This window comes from Anopheles aquasalis, chromosome 2 (assembly GCF_943734665.1).
Source record: "Anopheles aquasalis chromosome 2, idAnoAquaMG_Q_19, whole genome shotgun sequence".
Classification (NCBI taxonomy): Eukaryota; Metazoa; Arthropoda; class Insecta; order Diptera; family Culicidae; genus Anopheles; species Anopheles aquasalis.
The window spans coordinates 19,315,001-19,330,000 of record NC_064877.1 but is presented as its reverse complement, the minus strand read 5'-3'; the positions used below and the strand labels follow the sequence as shown (position 1 = coordinate 19,330,000).

The window sequence follows — 15,000 nt, the reverse complement described above, 5'->3', positions numbered from 1 at the left end:
GATGCCGTTGCCGTTTCGGAACAGTCAGGACTCGCTGGACATCGAACGACCCATCTTCGGCGACTATTTCTTCTTCTTCTTCTTCTTCTTCTTGGTTTCTTCTTGAATCTTTCTCTTCCTCACTGCATGCTCTTCGTCATGGAGGTTAGAAGGAAAATTAAATTTCTTATACCCTCGACCATACGCGAGGTGAAGGTATGGTTGACTTTTCTTTAACACATTTTTTTAGTCTTTCCTAAAAAAAACAAACCTTTCCATTTCTTTCTTACAATTCGACGTCCGTTTTGCTACTTTCCTCTAGTTTTGCTCCTAACACAATGATTGGATTTCGATCCCTTAAAACCTCAAAAAAGAAAACAAAATTCCATACCATATCTAGTTCAGAAACCAATTAATGCTTCCAACTGTTCACCAACCCACGCCCCGTTCGTCCGTCCGTGTTCGTAACGAGTGCACCCCTTAGGAGCATCTCTCCTGCAAATGATCGATGGGAAATCGTTTATTGTCTTGTTTGTCCTCCGAGTCTGTCTGTGTCGTCAGCCAAGATGCGTGTATCCGTTATGGCTTCAGTGTTTTCAACGATGTTTTTCCACTTTTTATTCTGTGTTGATTGTTCACTTTCTATGCTTCTTTATGTTCAGTGTTTTTCCTCTTTCCTTGATATTTTTCCTTCTCATCTTTTCAATGCTTCATGCCATTCTGCCACTCACGCCATTAACATGAAACAATATTGGTGTTTTATTTAGTCAAAAAAATTACTTAAAAACAAAAAAAATAAAATTGTTTATACTAAAAGCAATCATGTAAACCCCTTAAGCTCCCCCAGCAATGCTTGTGATTCATAACAGTGTTCGGCTCCCCAAAACTCCCACATAAAACATTCTACTACCTCTCCGCAAGCCGCGCACAATGTGGTCTTCTTATCGGTATTTGTCGCAATAAATCGGCGAATAATCGTCCTGTCTTTTATGGCTTTGTTGAACTTGCAAATCCCCTACCACAACATTTCAAAGTGAAGGTGATCCAAAACGAAAACAAAAAAAAAATAGATGATGAATAGAAAAAAATAGAAGATGTACCCGCACATCTCCTAAAACAAACCAATCTGCTGGTGTTCAAGGAAAGGAGAGATTTAATATCTAGAATCAGCAGAAAACCATCCCCAAACCAACAACACGCGACCACGAAATGGAAGTGTGCGTGTGCGGTGTGCGAGCACCTTCTGAGCCATCAAAACAGCGACCACCAGCGGCCACGGCGACCATTTTGATTGTTTGTGACCGGCGACATAACTCATAAAGAGCAGAAAGCACGCACAGCCCGCATGGCCCGTGGCCGTGCTTATCGGGCAAAAATATGTTAAAGTTTTCTGGCGGCCAAAGAAAAGTAAAAACAATGTTCCCCCCATTTCCTGCAACTGCCACTGACACCATCTAGACGACATCGAGATCAAGCCGGAACACCTTAGTTAGGCCAAAGAAAGCACCGTAACTCCACAACAAGGCTTTCCTTCAGTTCTGATTTTACTCTCGTCAGAGCGCCCGGTGAAAGCCCTTCCCGGACGCCCGGTGCCATTGTACATTGTGTGCTCGTCCCTCACGCGCTCTGGTTGCCTAAACTGACGGGGCACCAGGGCCTGAATGGGCCTTGATTTATGTGTTTCTGTCCGGTGCTTTGATTCATTTGCTTAAAGTGTACCGCTCATGTCCCCATTGGCCACCATGAATGTTCTTTGACTGAAAGCGCAAAGTTTCGAAAGTTTCGAGTCCAAAAAAGGACGAATGGTGCCCGGTGCCGTTTGAGATGCAAATCGTGCCCAATGAATGTTAGCCTTCCAGTGACAGTAAGCTGTGTTGTCCATGTGTTTGTGCGTCTCTGATTTGTACCCAGAATGTCCGGTCCAGCGTTTTCTTTTCCATTTGTGTTCCGTGATTTGCATACTCGACTTCTCTTAGTGGACGCCCTAGGCAGCTCTAGGGAGCTAGCAGAATCAGTTCTCCTGCTTTGCCCCAAGTATCGGCTTGTTGCTTCGGTCCCCGCTCCCCCTCCGTCCATCATCAGCCCTCCTTTCAGTGCCTTTCCTCGCATATTGAACGCATTCCCAACCAATACAACACTGCGACTGATATATGCTTTCGAACATTCTACCGACTGCCATTCGCTGCCCTGCCCCTTTCTCAACACGAACGGATCTAATAAACCCATTTGTAACGCCATAAATTGGCACCGAATGGAATCGCCGAAATGAAACGAAACCAAACAAAAAAAAAGGAGCTGGAACACTTGTTGGCCGAGCCCGAGACGAAGGTACGTATTGGCAGTCTGGGTTTTGCAGTCTGTGCTCCAGCGCGCAGAGCGCTAGCCTGTGTGAATTCGCGTGTCTGTTTGGAAAGTTTTTGGATTTTTTTGGCACAGCTTTAGTAGTACAATAAAACGAACTCAACACGCTAGTCATACACACAACACGAAGCAATCACCAGGGGGGAAAGAGTGGTTTCCTTTCATTCGTAGTATCGCCTCCATTCACGAACACGTTCAGCTAGTGTGACGTGCTGTCGAATTGAATTGCTTTCATCATAATTACCGTAGACAGTCTGGCAGTGCTTGTATGTCTCTCTCTCCGATTAAATTCTCGAAAACCAGCGCTGAGCTGAGCGCAAAAATTGAACATTGGTGTCGCCACAAACAACCTGAGTGTTGGGCGTGTGTTGATTGGTCAAACAAGGTTCAGCTGCCAGCTAACCAGCGCAGTGTTCCAGCGTTTACCGTCATCCCCAAGCCTTCCTCACCAACCGCGGCCTTCACAAACCAAACACACTGGCCACACCATAAATTAATCCCACCTCATGTGGTGTGTGCGCATCGATTTCATGCCCAACTGATAATAGCTGCAATCTCCCGCGTGCACACCACTTAAACCGCGGAAGTCGCGGCTGGGAATTTACCCTAAATGAGGCAATCAATTTAAATCAAATTTCATGCGGCACGCAGTGGTGACGGCGGTGGTAGCGGTCAGACTGTCTGTAAAACGCAACTGATTTGCATTTGGGGCAGTGCATTGGTTGCGTTGCAACCCCGGGCTGTCGGTACAGCTGTCACCAGTTTATTGTTTGGGGAATCAAGGGTTTATTAAAAGGTAAATTCCATGCTGTTCACTGAAGTGGAATAATTGGATTATGCTAGAACTAGTGCAGACCACCGGATTCACTGGATTTTGTGTGGCATTGCGTGGACGGACAATGACGCAGATTTGATGGATTGTAACGCAATCAACCGTTTCATAAGGTATCAGCACGGAACGGCACCCTAAAGGTAGCCCGAGAGGACACTCCACTCCAATTTGCATCGAAAGCTTTCTCTAATTATAATAAAGCAAAACAGAAAAGGTTCCCTCTGATTGTTTTGCACATCGGTAGAGTGTTCTCTCGACATTAGACCGAATGGTCAACTGGCCCGTTGGATGTTTATGCCCATCGAGCGTCCTTTTTGCTGCACCACACAGATAAACCTCCCCAAAAAACCCGGGGAATAAACACTGCAAGGGATGAGCACACAAACGGAACGGTACGTTGTGGAGCTGTTTTGACGAAAAACCTCAAACCAACTCAGGCCCAGTTCGTTCGTCGTTCGACGTGACGATGGTTGGGGACACAGTACACGCACCGGTACACTGGATGGCCATAAAATGTGCCGCAAGTTTATCCCAACATGCATCAACACGACGCAGGCGGAGACAATTGACCGAGTTGACTCAGGGACTGGACGTTGGTCGACAAAAGGCTGAAGCCTGACTTTTACCACAACGTCCTCTCATCACAACGCTCTACGTGTCGTTTGCTGGGACAGATAATGCCGAAAACACATCGAAACGCACACAGACAAGCCTGTAGCATATGGACAGAGCGTTGCCAGTTTAGCATGAGCAGAAGACCCTAGGGTACGTTGGTTGGTACTACCCCAAACGCTGCCATTGCCGTGTCTCGATTATTTCGACAAATTTTATGCTACGACCATCGGGGTCCCGCACCTGTCCGTGGGGGGGGGGGGGCAAAAAGTGATGTTGTTGTTACAAAGTTGTTTTCGTTGTCGAAAAATGGAAAAGCTGTAGTCGTTATAACATTATTCTTCGTTACGAGCGATCGGGGCGATGTGAAACCATTTGCTTTCATCAGATCGGCAGCGCTTGGTTGAGACTCCTGGGAGATAGTAGCGAGGATCAATATTTCTTCTGGCTTTTCTGTGAGTATCTTTTGTATTGAAAGCATGGAAAGTACAAATGCACCCAACCACCATCGAATACCTTTCAAACTTAATGGAAATATTTAATGTGCTCCCTTTTTGGCCCCAATACGACCATAACTCCCCCGAGAGAAACGTATCTCCATTCATTTATGTTTGCCTGAACACAGAACCTTAACCTGAAACGATCAACAAACGGAAGTAAAATGAAATGATCAACCCTACGCATCAATCAGACCGAAATGCGAAAGGTAGAGAGGCAAACAAACAAACAGGCTCAATCATCATACGTTACCTCGCTCTGCACATAAGCGTCCGTTAGGAGGTTTACGCAAATAAGCCCACCGAAAGAAGCGCAACCAGGAAAGGATTCCGAGACCGATTCGAGCGTTTATTTGTTCAGGACATTATGGAGGTGATGCGAAGCAGTGTAAACCGAGCACCGAGGCAAATCAATAGCAGCCACCGCTGTAAAATGCTGGCTTTTATTTTTAGGTTTGCATCCCCCGGTTTGCACCCTCTCTTAGCCACCACCCAGGCACCCCTTTTTTCTCACTAACTCTGACAATCGCTCACCAAACATTCTTCTTCACGCAGCAATTTATAAAATGGCTACAATTACCATCCAAACGCGCGCGACACGTGCGACAGTGCGTCCTACGAGATGCTCATAAAAAAGAAAGCCAGCCAAAGCACAGGATCGCATAAATTCGCGTTTAAAACCGTGGCCTCTGATTGTTGTTTACGGCTTATTCGCTTTTCATTCCATCTGTCCGCCCTGAGAGAGAGAGCAAAACGTCATGCGAGGGGGTGGTGGCATTTTATATTTATATCTTTATCAATTCAACCTCTACCGCCACCATCACCGGTGGTGCTTACCGATTACGCGGAATCGTGAGTTATCGGCGCGTGTGGGATACCCGCAGAGATGCGCGTGTCACACTCGGTTGGATGCTGTAGAGCCTGACCCTCGTATGAAGCACCATGTCGTGTACGAATATGACGGAAGGATGAACAGGCGATAATCTAATAAATAATGTGGAAGCAAATTGCATGGATTTTGTGTGGGGTAAAATGATAAAAACGAGGAAAACATACCTTGCGACAACGAATTCATAGCCGCCGCAGGCCTAATACAGTTGAAGTGGTGCAAATTCCTCGAAATATGAAAGATTTGTTCAGTTATGGGAGATTGATGTTTTTCGCGACAAATTAGTGATTTTTCCACGAATCACCTGGCGCCTCCATTTCCATCGCTGTCGATTCTTAAGAAAGCTTGCAATATTTAACGCAACGTTAAGCATCAGTAGGCAAGCATTCGATCGACCGCACGTTCTATCCATCTCACTTCTCGCAATCCACAAACTCCAATGGGAAACTGCTTCTGCCGGACATAAACCGGAGGCCGGAGAAGATCCATTTCCATCACACTCTCTCTCTCTCTCTCTCACTCTCTCCCGTCAATCGAAGCAATAAATCGGTAAAGTTGGCTCACTCGCTTCACATGAATAAGCAAACAGATACATACATTCCGTGTGGGTGACTTTGGCTTCAAATACTCCGCTTCAACAATTCGCTGGTGGCCACTGGTGGAATCACATTTATTACGGATTCATGCACCTTTAGCAGAACATTTTCGTGTCACTGACTGACGGCCCAGCACGCTTATGCCCCTGGCTTGTGTGCTTTCCCTGCAGCTTGGTTGCTTGCAATCGATTTCATTCACCATAAATAGTGTTTCTGGAATTCTAGCCTTTTTTTCCTTTTTTCTGCTTTTTTATGTGAACGTCCAGTGTGATTTCCTTCGAGTACTTTGCCAAGTAAGGGAGCGGGAATTATAGCAGCCGCCCCGGGGGGTAGCCACAGGGTCATCATTCATAGAAATGATCATTTATCTCTTGCAATTCCATTAGTTTGGTCTGGCAAGAGGTGGTCGGATGTCGGCCACCGCAGCTATGATGGAATAGATTCGCGCCAACTCATTAATTTTTTGTCCCGCATTTTGTCAGGGAGGAAAGGAAACATAACGAGCAAATCTGTTCTTTCGCCTCTGGAACCATTCTGTTGCAACATTTTCACTCGTTACATTACATCTCTTGTTGACTTAACAAGAGCAAATTTGCTGACAAGAGCAACCAAGGCGCACTGCACGTTGTACAGAAAGTTTATTTAAACTTTGCTGGTTCGAAATTCAAACACTTTTAACATCGAAATGCTCTACACAATTTTGAAGAGCACTTTGTTTTTCTGTTAATTACTCAAAAAGTAAAATGATAGAGATGCGAATATATAAAACATTCTCGCAGTTGAACATATCCTAACTCAACGCCGGTATTTTGAATAACGCCGGAATGTGCACTACTCTATGCAGAATATATTCCCGAGCGTAAACAATATGCACTCACCGTCATGGCCGAGAGGATACGCTTCATTCGAATTTTAAATCAAATTCCGTATTTGTGGGTTGGTCTGGCTCATGACATGACCAGCCAGCCAAATAACTGCGGCAATGGAATGGAATACATTTATTTTAGCATTTGTTGTGGTGGTGATGGTGCTTTCAGTGGCTGGCGTGCGCTCACCATTCATAACTGGCACCACCAAGTGGTCAGTGTTTGTTCTTCGATGTAGCATGTGGGTGTTTTTTTTCGGGTTGGAGCATTTGGAACAAATGCTTCGAGTACAATATGCAAAACAGTACACAAAACATGCTACCACTGCTGTTTGCTTTAGAGCCATTGTTTCATCTCATACCGCATTCTGTTGTCTTTCACGTAATTTGAGCATGAAAAGCTGAGGGATAATTTTCTTATAACGAAATCCAATAAATCCGGTTGAATTGCTAAAATTTCCAACGCTTTCGGTGGTTTGTAAAACCCAATTCCAATGCCACATCATTACACCAACCCTAAACGGAAATGAAAAACTAGTTGCAGTCGTTGGCAGCACGACTCGGCCAGCTAATTAGCACTCCAGCAATCCAGCAGCATCATTACACCGACGATGACAAAATGTTGTTCCAAGGTGGCTAGCAGCTGTGGTCCGAAAAACGGAGGGGAACCATGCCACTTGAGGGTGTGCTCACTCACTAAAATCACCTAATTTCCATCGAGAGCTGAATGATGACAGCTCCAAGAAACGAGAAACTACATCGCGGTTGGTTAGCAAGCAACCCAAGGCTCCAAGTTGGTCCATCGCTCCAGCTCCAGCTGCTTCGTTAGCATCGTTCGCTTCTCCGATGGCACCACTCAGTGCCGGTTGCAGCAGCACAAACTGCCTTGCACCACCGCAATTGCTAGCCGACGACTCTCAACCGGCCTTCAGCGTATGCCATAAATCATTCTAATAATGACACACCGCGACGACGACGACGACCTTAACTCGTTTCTCCAGGATCACCGTTCATGACGATGGAGTGTGCCATTTCAGTCCCCAGGCCAAGTTGCTAAGAGCATTTCCATTTACTGCACTTTCCAGCACAAAACCTCACAGAATCCTGCCTGTGAACTGAACCATTGATGATGCAACGAGTATCCAACACGGCGCAACCTCTCGGAAACGGAACGGATCGAATAATCGTTAGCACGTTAGCACGGCAGATTGCTTCTCGCCTAGGGGTCGCCAGAGTTGATGGATGGATGGAGTGTGGACTCTGACCACCAACCGACAACGAGAGAGCCAGCAGATGATCAAATTCGAGCTGACTATTGTGGCCAAACAAACTTCTTCAAACATTGACATCGCGATGGTTGCGAATGTTTTTGGCTACAGTTGGCAACTCCGTCGGCAGTTTTGGTTCGGTTTTCTAATCGTAACCCGTAGTTAGATGATAATTCGTTTTCGCAAATCAGTCACGAGCTGTCTGGAGGAACGTCTTGTCTAAACAAGTCATTAGGGGATGATTGAAAGGAAGTATCTCTTATTACGCAACGCAATGTAATCAACATAATGACTTTGTCGATGTCCTGGCACTGTTTGTTGGTTGTAAACAGATTCCATTCAAGAAAAAAAAAACATTTCACATCGAATAATATTTGCTTTAAAAATCTGCAGCATAACTATCTCTCTAGAGAAAGTATGGAATATTTTAAATGCAGCGGAAGCATAAAAACCTCGATAACACGAATAGAAGGAACAGCCCATAACTCGATGGTTGGCTTCACATAAATTACCTGGCTTCAATTCAGTGGCATCATCATTCATTTGATGAATTTTCACTCTTCCTCTCGCCACATTCGCCCATAAATTTACGTTATCTTAATCGGGAATAATTGAATCAACAGCAAACGCCACACCATCACCACCACCAACACCAACGTAAGCGGACAAAGCGGAAACGTGCAATAAATCTTTTAATTTGATTTAATCCCTTCTCCCTGACCGGTGTAGCCTGGACCGCCTTACCGGTTAACAACCTGGCACACAGTTCAGCCCTTTTCATGGCGCTTCCTGAGCTGCGCACACGATATGTCGCTCTTCTGTCCTTTTATGCACCGAGCGTCACCGTGTCGTGCGGCCATGTAACGTTGCCAACTGTCGATTCGTTTTCACTTGAACCCAGCTAGGTGGCACCGAAGTGAAACGCGTTTTTGTGTCTCTTCACCAACGATCTCGCTTCGTCGTCGCATCTGTTTCGTCTAGTGTCTGGCTTCATGATGCTGCTGTTCCTGCTGCTGCTTCTGGTGAGATGTGTGTTACTGAACAACCGTTCATGTTCGCTGATCACACGCTAGGGGGCTCTTCTGTGGCCAGCAGAGCATCGCCATTTTTTTGCGCCAATTCTTTACGCTACTGAAACTCATTTTCGCGCTCGCCACGGTGACCCCCGGCGGGCAGTTATTGTTGTACCAATTGAATGAACGAATAAATAGAATCTAACTGGGCGGCAGCGAGGGAACCATTTGCTGGTGCTGGCACTGGAATATGTTGCCTTTTATTAAGCTGCTTCATTGGTGTTCCGTCGGTTATGTTAGTGAGCGCGCTTCAGTTATCGTTCAGATTTATGGAAATGATTTAATTATCCCTTTCCTCTGAAACCCAAACCCAGGAGCCCTTTTAGTAGCAAAAAAAAGCACTGACACTGGCTAATGAATGCTTTCACTTGGATGAGTTTGAAGAGCAATGACCATGCCTTCTGCTTTCGGGTTCGGAATAGGACACTCAAAAATCATATTCATTCGAGATTGGACCGACGCGGATTCGCACGATCGGTATCCCCGGTCAATTCGGTCCACGTTGGTCAACACAGATTGCTCCAGCGATGGTTTGGTAAACATCAATTCCAATCCAGTGTGACGAACCCCTCCAGCCACACGCTCACAGTCGGTCAAAGCACTGTGTTCATCCTTCGTGTTTACTTGGAAAAAACAATCCCTGAACGGGTACATACACACTGAGAGATAGCAAAAAAAATTGCCAGCATGGTTCGTGTCATAATGTTTTATGGCAACGCATAGACAGCAGCCAAACACGAAAGCACATCACTTGCTTGGCAATCTGTTGCTGGCAGGGAGAGAGCAAGACAGAGAAAGAGAGACCCCAAAAAGGAAAACCTTTCGCTATCACCTTCCGCTTGGTCACTCTGGTCCCTCTCGGTCCGCAAACCAGAGATCACTCCGAAATCATCGCTGAGAATTATGCTACACGACCAGTTCGGTGCGGGCAAGGGCCAACATTGCGTGACACTGGAGTGGACCAATGTATGGCCACATGGGACGAAGGTTGCCTTCCTTTTGGATGTCACTGAGTGTTGGAACGAAAGTTGCGACTTTTTTTTACCAAAGGATCGTACGACAGAGAACTCGTCGAGTTCCAGCTTTCCTTTTTTTATGTGCCGAGGATAGCGAGGATTCGGTAAGTGGATTACAGTTTTCCCGGAGCTCGCTAACAAGTGAACGCCCGCCCCGCTACGAGCGGCTCGTCATCGATCAATAGCCCGGGTCACTGGACACTGGACTGGAAGACTAGCGAATCAGTCGCTGGGATTTGGTTCGCTTCGGTATTTCAGTGTTTATGCGAGGGAAAGCCGCCAGAAATGTCAACAAATGACACCCCAAATCAAAGCCATTCCGAATCATCGCGCTACACTGACAAGTAGGTGCCGCAAATGACGGTCATATCGAGTTCGCCATAGACCCAGGCGACGCACGTTGGTCTAGCGATGAGCATCAGTGTCCTTGACATCATTGAAGACACCATTCACTGGGTGTGTCGACCACGGTAGTTGGAGGATATTACTTACTCTCGCTTCGCCACTGGCCGTCCATTTACATAACCAATAAATAACAATTTGTGGAAACTCGTGCACAACGCAGAGAGCGGCAACACCACGGGAATGACCTCAAGCTAGGACAAGACTAGCGACGCCATCTCCATCGCCTTCTACTTCCACGAGAACCGTGTCAGGGGGGAAGAAAAATGTCTTATTAGTTAGATTCAGTTCGCGTTCGCGTGCTAGCCGCCCAAGAGCAAGCACAAGGCGGCTCTCTTCCAAGGTCCACCTCCGGATGGTTGCTCCAGACGATTGAATAAAATTCCTCCACCGGGAGAAAGCATTATGCGATGCGATGGGATGCGGTAGCACAGCAAGGCAAACATGGCGCTCGAGCTACAAAGCGAACGGTAAATTATTCCCCGAAGAAATCATGTTAATGATCCACTAGTACAAGCGGTAAAAGCGAACAAAACTCGTGATGAAGGAGGGTCCCACCGTGTTCCATGTTCGGAAATCGATTTCTTCCAAAGTCGAGCTCGCTGGCTTGTACTGGAACATAACTCTGGGCCACAAACTCCGTGAACTGATACCCATTTGCGAGGTTTGTGGTGCCAAGTTTGCTGCCTACGGGTGCGTCTTTCTTAAGGGGAAAATTCCTCTCTTCCCTCAGCTGCTTTTCTGCTACACAATCACTTTTCCTGTCTTGGGTTTTGTCTTCGCTGTATTCGGTTCGGTGTCTTTTCACCAGAGTTGGACCAATTGTCTCATCGAGGTTTACCACCTTGCAGCGTGTGCGGTTTTTTCTTTTCGCGTGAATCTTTTTTCCCGGAACAGAGAGCATGTATTCACCTTCAGCGATGCTGCTATTCAATTGCCTGCCCATTTCTCATCCTCACTGACGCCACGAACAGTAGGAAAAGTGTGGAAATTTGTGGATGGATTTTTCCACACTTTCGGTGCGCCACCGGTACACTGCCGGCACCGACTGGTGCTTTGACTGATAAGTGAGTGGCTGGAGAAAGGCCCCTCAAAGTATTCGAAAGCGAATCAATGCCAAACTTTATCGTACCGGCGTGCGAGCGATTGAGGCCATCGCCAGGCTGGTACCGGGGCCACACGAGGCCGTCGCTCGTGGATCCGGGGGATGAGGCTAAAGTTGTTATGAAAGTATAATTATGAAGTTACTTCCGCACGGAACATTGCGCGCAAACGGAAGCATTCCACCACCCCTGGAGGCAGTTCGCGGTAGAGCAGAGAAGGTTCGCGAGAAGGTGGAGCGATTGTGCGAAACGCCAATGAGCTGTTTTTGGGGGTGAATTTTGGATAAAATGTAGCAAAAGTCAGCAGAGCTTCTCGGCGTGCTTGTGCTACTCGCGGACGTAGAAGTTTATGTGTGCGATCTACGCGACTGCGAGCTTCTAGTCCTGTAACATTGTCGCCAATGTCGATTCAAACCAACAATTTTGTTGAGCCGCTTGATGATTAATTCTTTCGACGACGTTCAACACATCGTAACAGGTTCGCCAATAACTTGCACCTGTTACAACGCGGTGGATCGCCAGTGATGATGATGATGATGATGGTATTTAAATTGTATCGACGGAATTATTGCGCAGCAATTTCGAATATCCAAATGGTTACATTATCATCTTCCCGCCGATGATTCCTGGAGCCCTCGAATTCCATACCCTTCTCGAACACTCAAAAAGTTCTCAGAAGTGCACGAGTTAGGTGAAGTTGGTGGTTTATTTTAGAAGAGTTCAGCGAAAAGTCTCTCCAAAGCTTCTCATAGGTCGGAAGGAGACATTTTCTTCCGCCATTTTTTTCGGGGTTGGGCATTTCTGAGAAAAAGGACTAACAATACGGTTGCATGGTTGCGTCAGAAAAAAGGATGCCTGCCGGTCGAAAGGAAAACGGGTTCGTGATTGATTTCGTGGGTGTTTCCCAATTGGCTTACCCGGTTACAATCCCATTATTCGATGCATGATCACGAACAATTTCGAATTTCCCGGAAAAAAACCCACCCGCTTCTTTCCACCCAAAACACCTCTGCCACCATATTGGTGGCTTCCTCTCTCTCTGTGAATGAACCTTGTACAGCTTCTGTCACCTTTCGTCGTTGCTGGTGATTTTGTATTTTCGAGTTCGAGTTTCTTTTTCTCCATTATCCTCTCCCTCTCGAGCCTATCTGGCTCGCCGCCGGCTTGAACGGTTGAAGGGCTTTAATAACACCTTTCCCCTTTCACTGCAAATAGTCTGTGGACGCGCGTTTTGCGAGGTGGAAGTAGCATCAACAGCACCACCGCAATCTTTTTTGCTTCTTCGACCTTTTCGGAAACCCTTCGAAGAAGAGGATGTTCTGTTCCCGGAAGCTGGCATTCAATTCCCTCGATTCGATCACGACCACGCTTCGAAGTACTCTTACCATTCGCGTGTGACGTCACATCCGCCTCGTCCATTTCTGATTTATTGTATTTTTTCTCTTTCTCTTTCTTTCTCTCTGTTTCTCAGCAGGTTGAATGTTGACATTCGGGTGTTGTTGGTTGTTGGTAACCGTGTGGTGTTGTTAGTAACCACGAAGGTCAGCTTGAACGAGCATACTCACTGGGCATACGGTGCGACGGTACGTTAAGCATGAGCCGCGCCACCTCAGGCTACCGGAACCGGGGCAGGCAAGGCATGGGCCACCGTTCTTTGCGGTCCACTTCGTTTCTGCATCCCTCCACCTTTTGCCGTTTACTTAGTCTGACGTTACGAGTTTTGTTGTTTTTGCTCCTGTTCTCTAACTCTAACTCTGCTCTGTTTGCTGCTGCATCCACTGCATTTGGATTCTTGCTGCGTTGCGCTTTTGGCTTTCTCTTCATTTAGGCAATTTCTACGGTTATGCTTTTATGCTGCATCAATCGGAGGCTTTCACGTTTTGTCGCCTATTTTTCCTCTGTACAAATGTTCTGCACGGTACCAACAAATTTTTCTTGAGGACGTGAATGGTATCGTTGCATCTTGAACCATTCTTTTGCTTGACTGCTACTTACTTTTTTTCTAAATAACATTTACAATGTCAGTTGTACAAAGAAAATGCGTCAAAAGCAATGCACCACGTTTACTGCGCTCTCTTCTAGCTTTCTCTCAAGCATGATCAATCGTTTCTGCTGCAATCGACACACCGTTCCAAACTTCCCATAATGGGACTAAGCCACGGTTTGAGATTGGTTGAGTCGATGCCGCACATTCGCTTTACGCTCTGTATATACATCTTTCCTGCGAACGTACCCTTAGTGCTGTTACATAAGCTTCGAGTTTAGTTTCATTTCTTATTCTACTTAATCGTAAAATTTCGCCGAAAAACGGTCCGAAAAGTTGAAAGAAACATTCTGCGGAACTCCATTCTCGTTCTCTCACTCTCACTGGCTCTCTCTCTCTCGCTGACTTCCGATGACAGATCGGCATTTATCGACAATCGGAACACCCTTCAAATGGCCAGATATTCGTTTTCACATCCATCATATCCGAAAGCTAAGGTTTAGGACGCTTGTCATGATGTGCCGAATGGCGTGCCAAGCATTCCTCCGGGAACAGCGGAGTGTACGGGATGGGTTGAACTCACAAGTAATTTTGATTGAATCTCGATTGGGATCTCTCTGGATGATTGCAAGGATCGCTTATCGTCATCACCCTGTAGGGAATTTAATACCGAGCTAGCCGCCTTCCACGAACACTCGTCCCGCCCCAATCATTCGGTGAATTCGCAAGTCCATTGCCGTTTCCTCGCTCTTTTGCTTTATCATTTCACTTTCGGTGGCATTTGTGGCATCCAGCGGAAGCAAACGGGATCCTTTCATGTGTCGAGATTGACGTGCGGAATCGAAGATAAACTTTGAAAAGATGAAACAAAGCGCGTGCTCTCGATGAAAGCTAGATACATCATCTTGGTCAGAGACAAACGAGATGAATCTTTCGATCGATCACAGCCTGTGACTATTAGCTACCTTTGGTTACGTGATAACATGTGATAGACTTATACATTGAAATGCAGAATGTATTCCAGAGTCTTCAAAACTATTGAGAATGTTTTCAAAACCTTTAACATCTTAAAAATGGTTTGAAACCTGTTTAGAAAAACTGCTCAAGCCACAGGAGCTTATAAAATGAAAAATGACACACTTTGATCTTTGTATAGTTGTCTACGATTGGCGCAAGGGATATTTCGCGAACGAAGTAGTCTTTGGTATCAATTATTGGAAACAAAAATAGTTACCTGAAATTAAAATCGTGTAAAACTCCAATTTATGTACGAAAGAGTAACTTTGAAGCAACAATTTGAGTTAGAAACAATCGTTTTGAGCTAGCAGTAATACTGCTCACTCCACTCTTCTGGTAGCAGGCTTGCTACACGTATCTCATGCTGACAGTTGAATTGACAGCTGAAAGCCTACTATGATTACTTTTGAGGAAATTATTTCTTTCACTTAAATTCAAAAACATCGATCCAACTTAAAAAATCATAAAAGTACAGGTATGTTCCAGTGCGAGGTAAGGTTTTAATT

At 45.9% G+C, this 15,000-nt stretch overlaps 1 protein-coding gene across 5 annotated transcripts in view; it reads left to right on the top strand.

Moving 5' to 3' along the window:
* Window positions 1–15,000, top strand: part of LOC126570157 (uncharacterized) — a 95,985-nt gene that overhangs the window by 55,889 nt on the left and 25,096 nt on the right. Inside the window, exon 1 of one of the 5 annotated variants that reach the window (XM_050227704.1) lies at window positions 13,024–13,076. The exons of the other annotated variants lie outside the window; for them this stretch is intronic. The gene's annotated coding sequence lies outside the window, so the exon portion shown is untranslated. Of the gene's footprint in view, window positions 1–13,023; window positions 13,077–15,000 lie in introns of those variants that run through there. 5 annotated transcript variants of the gene reach the window in all.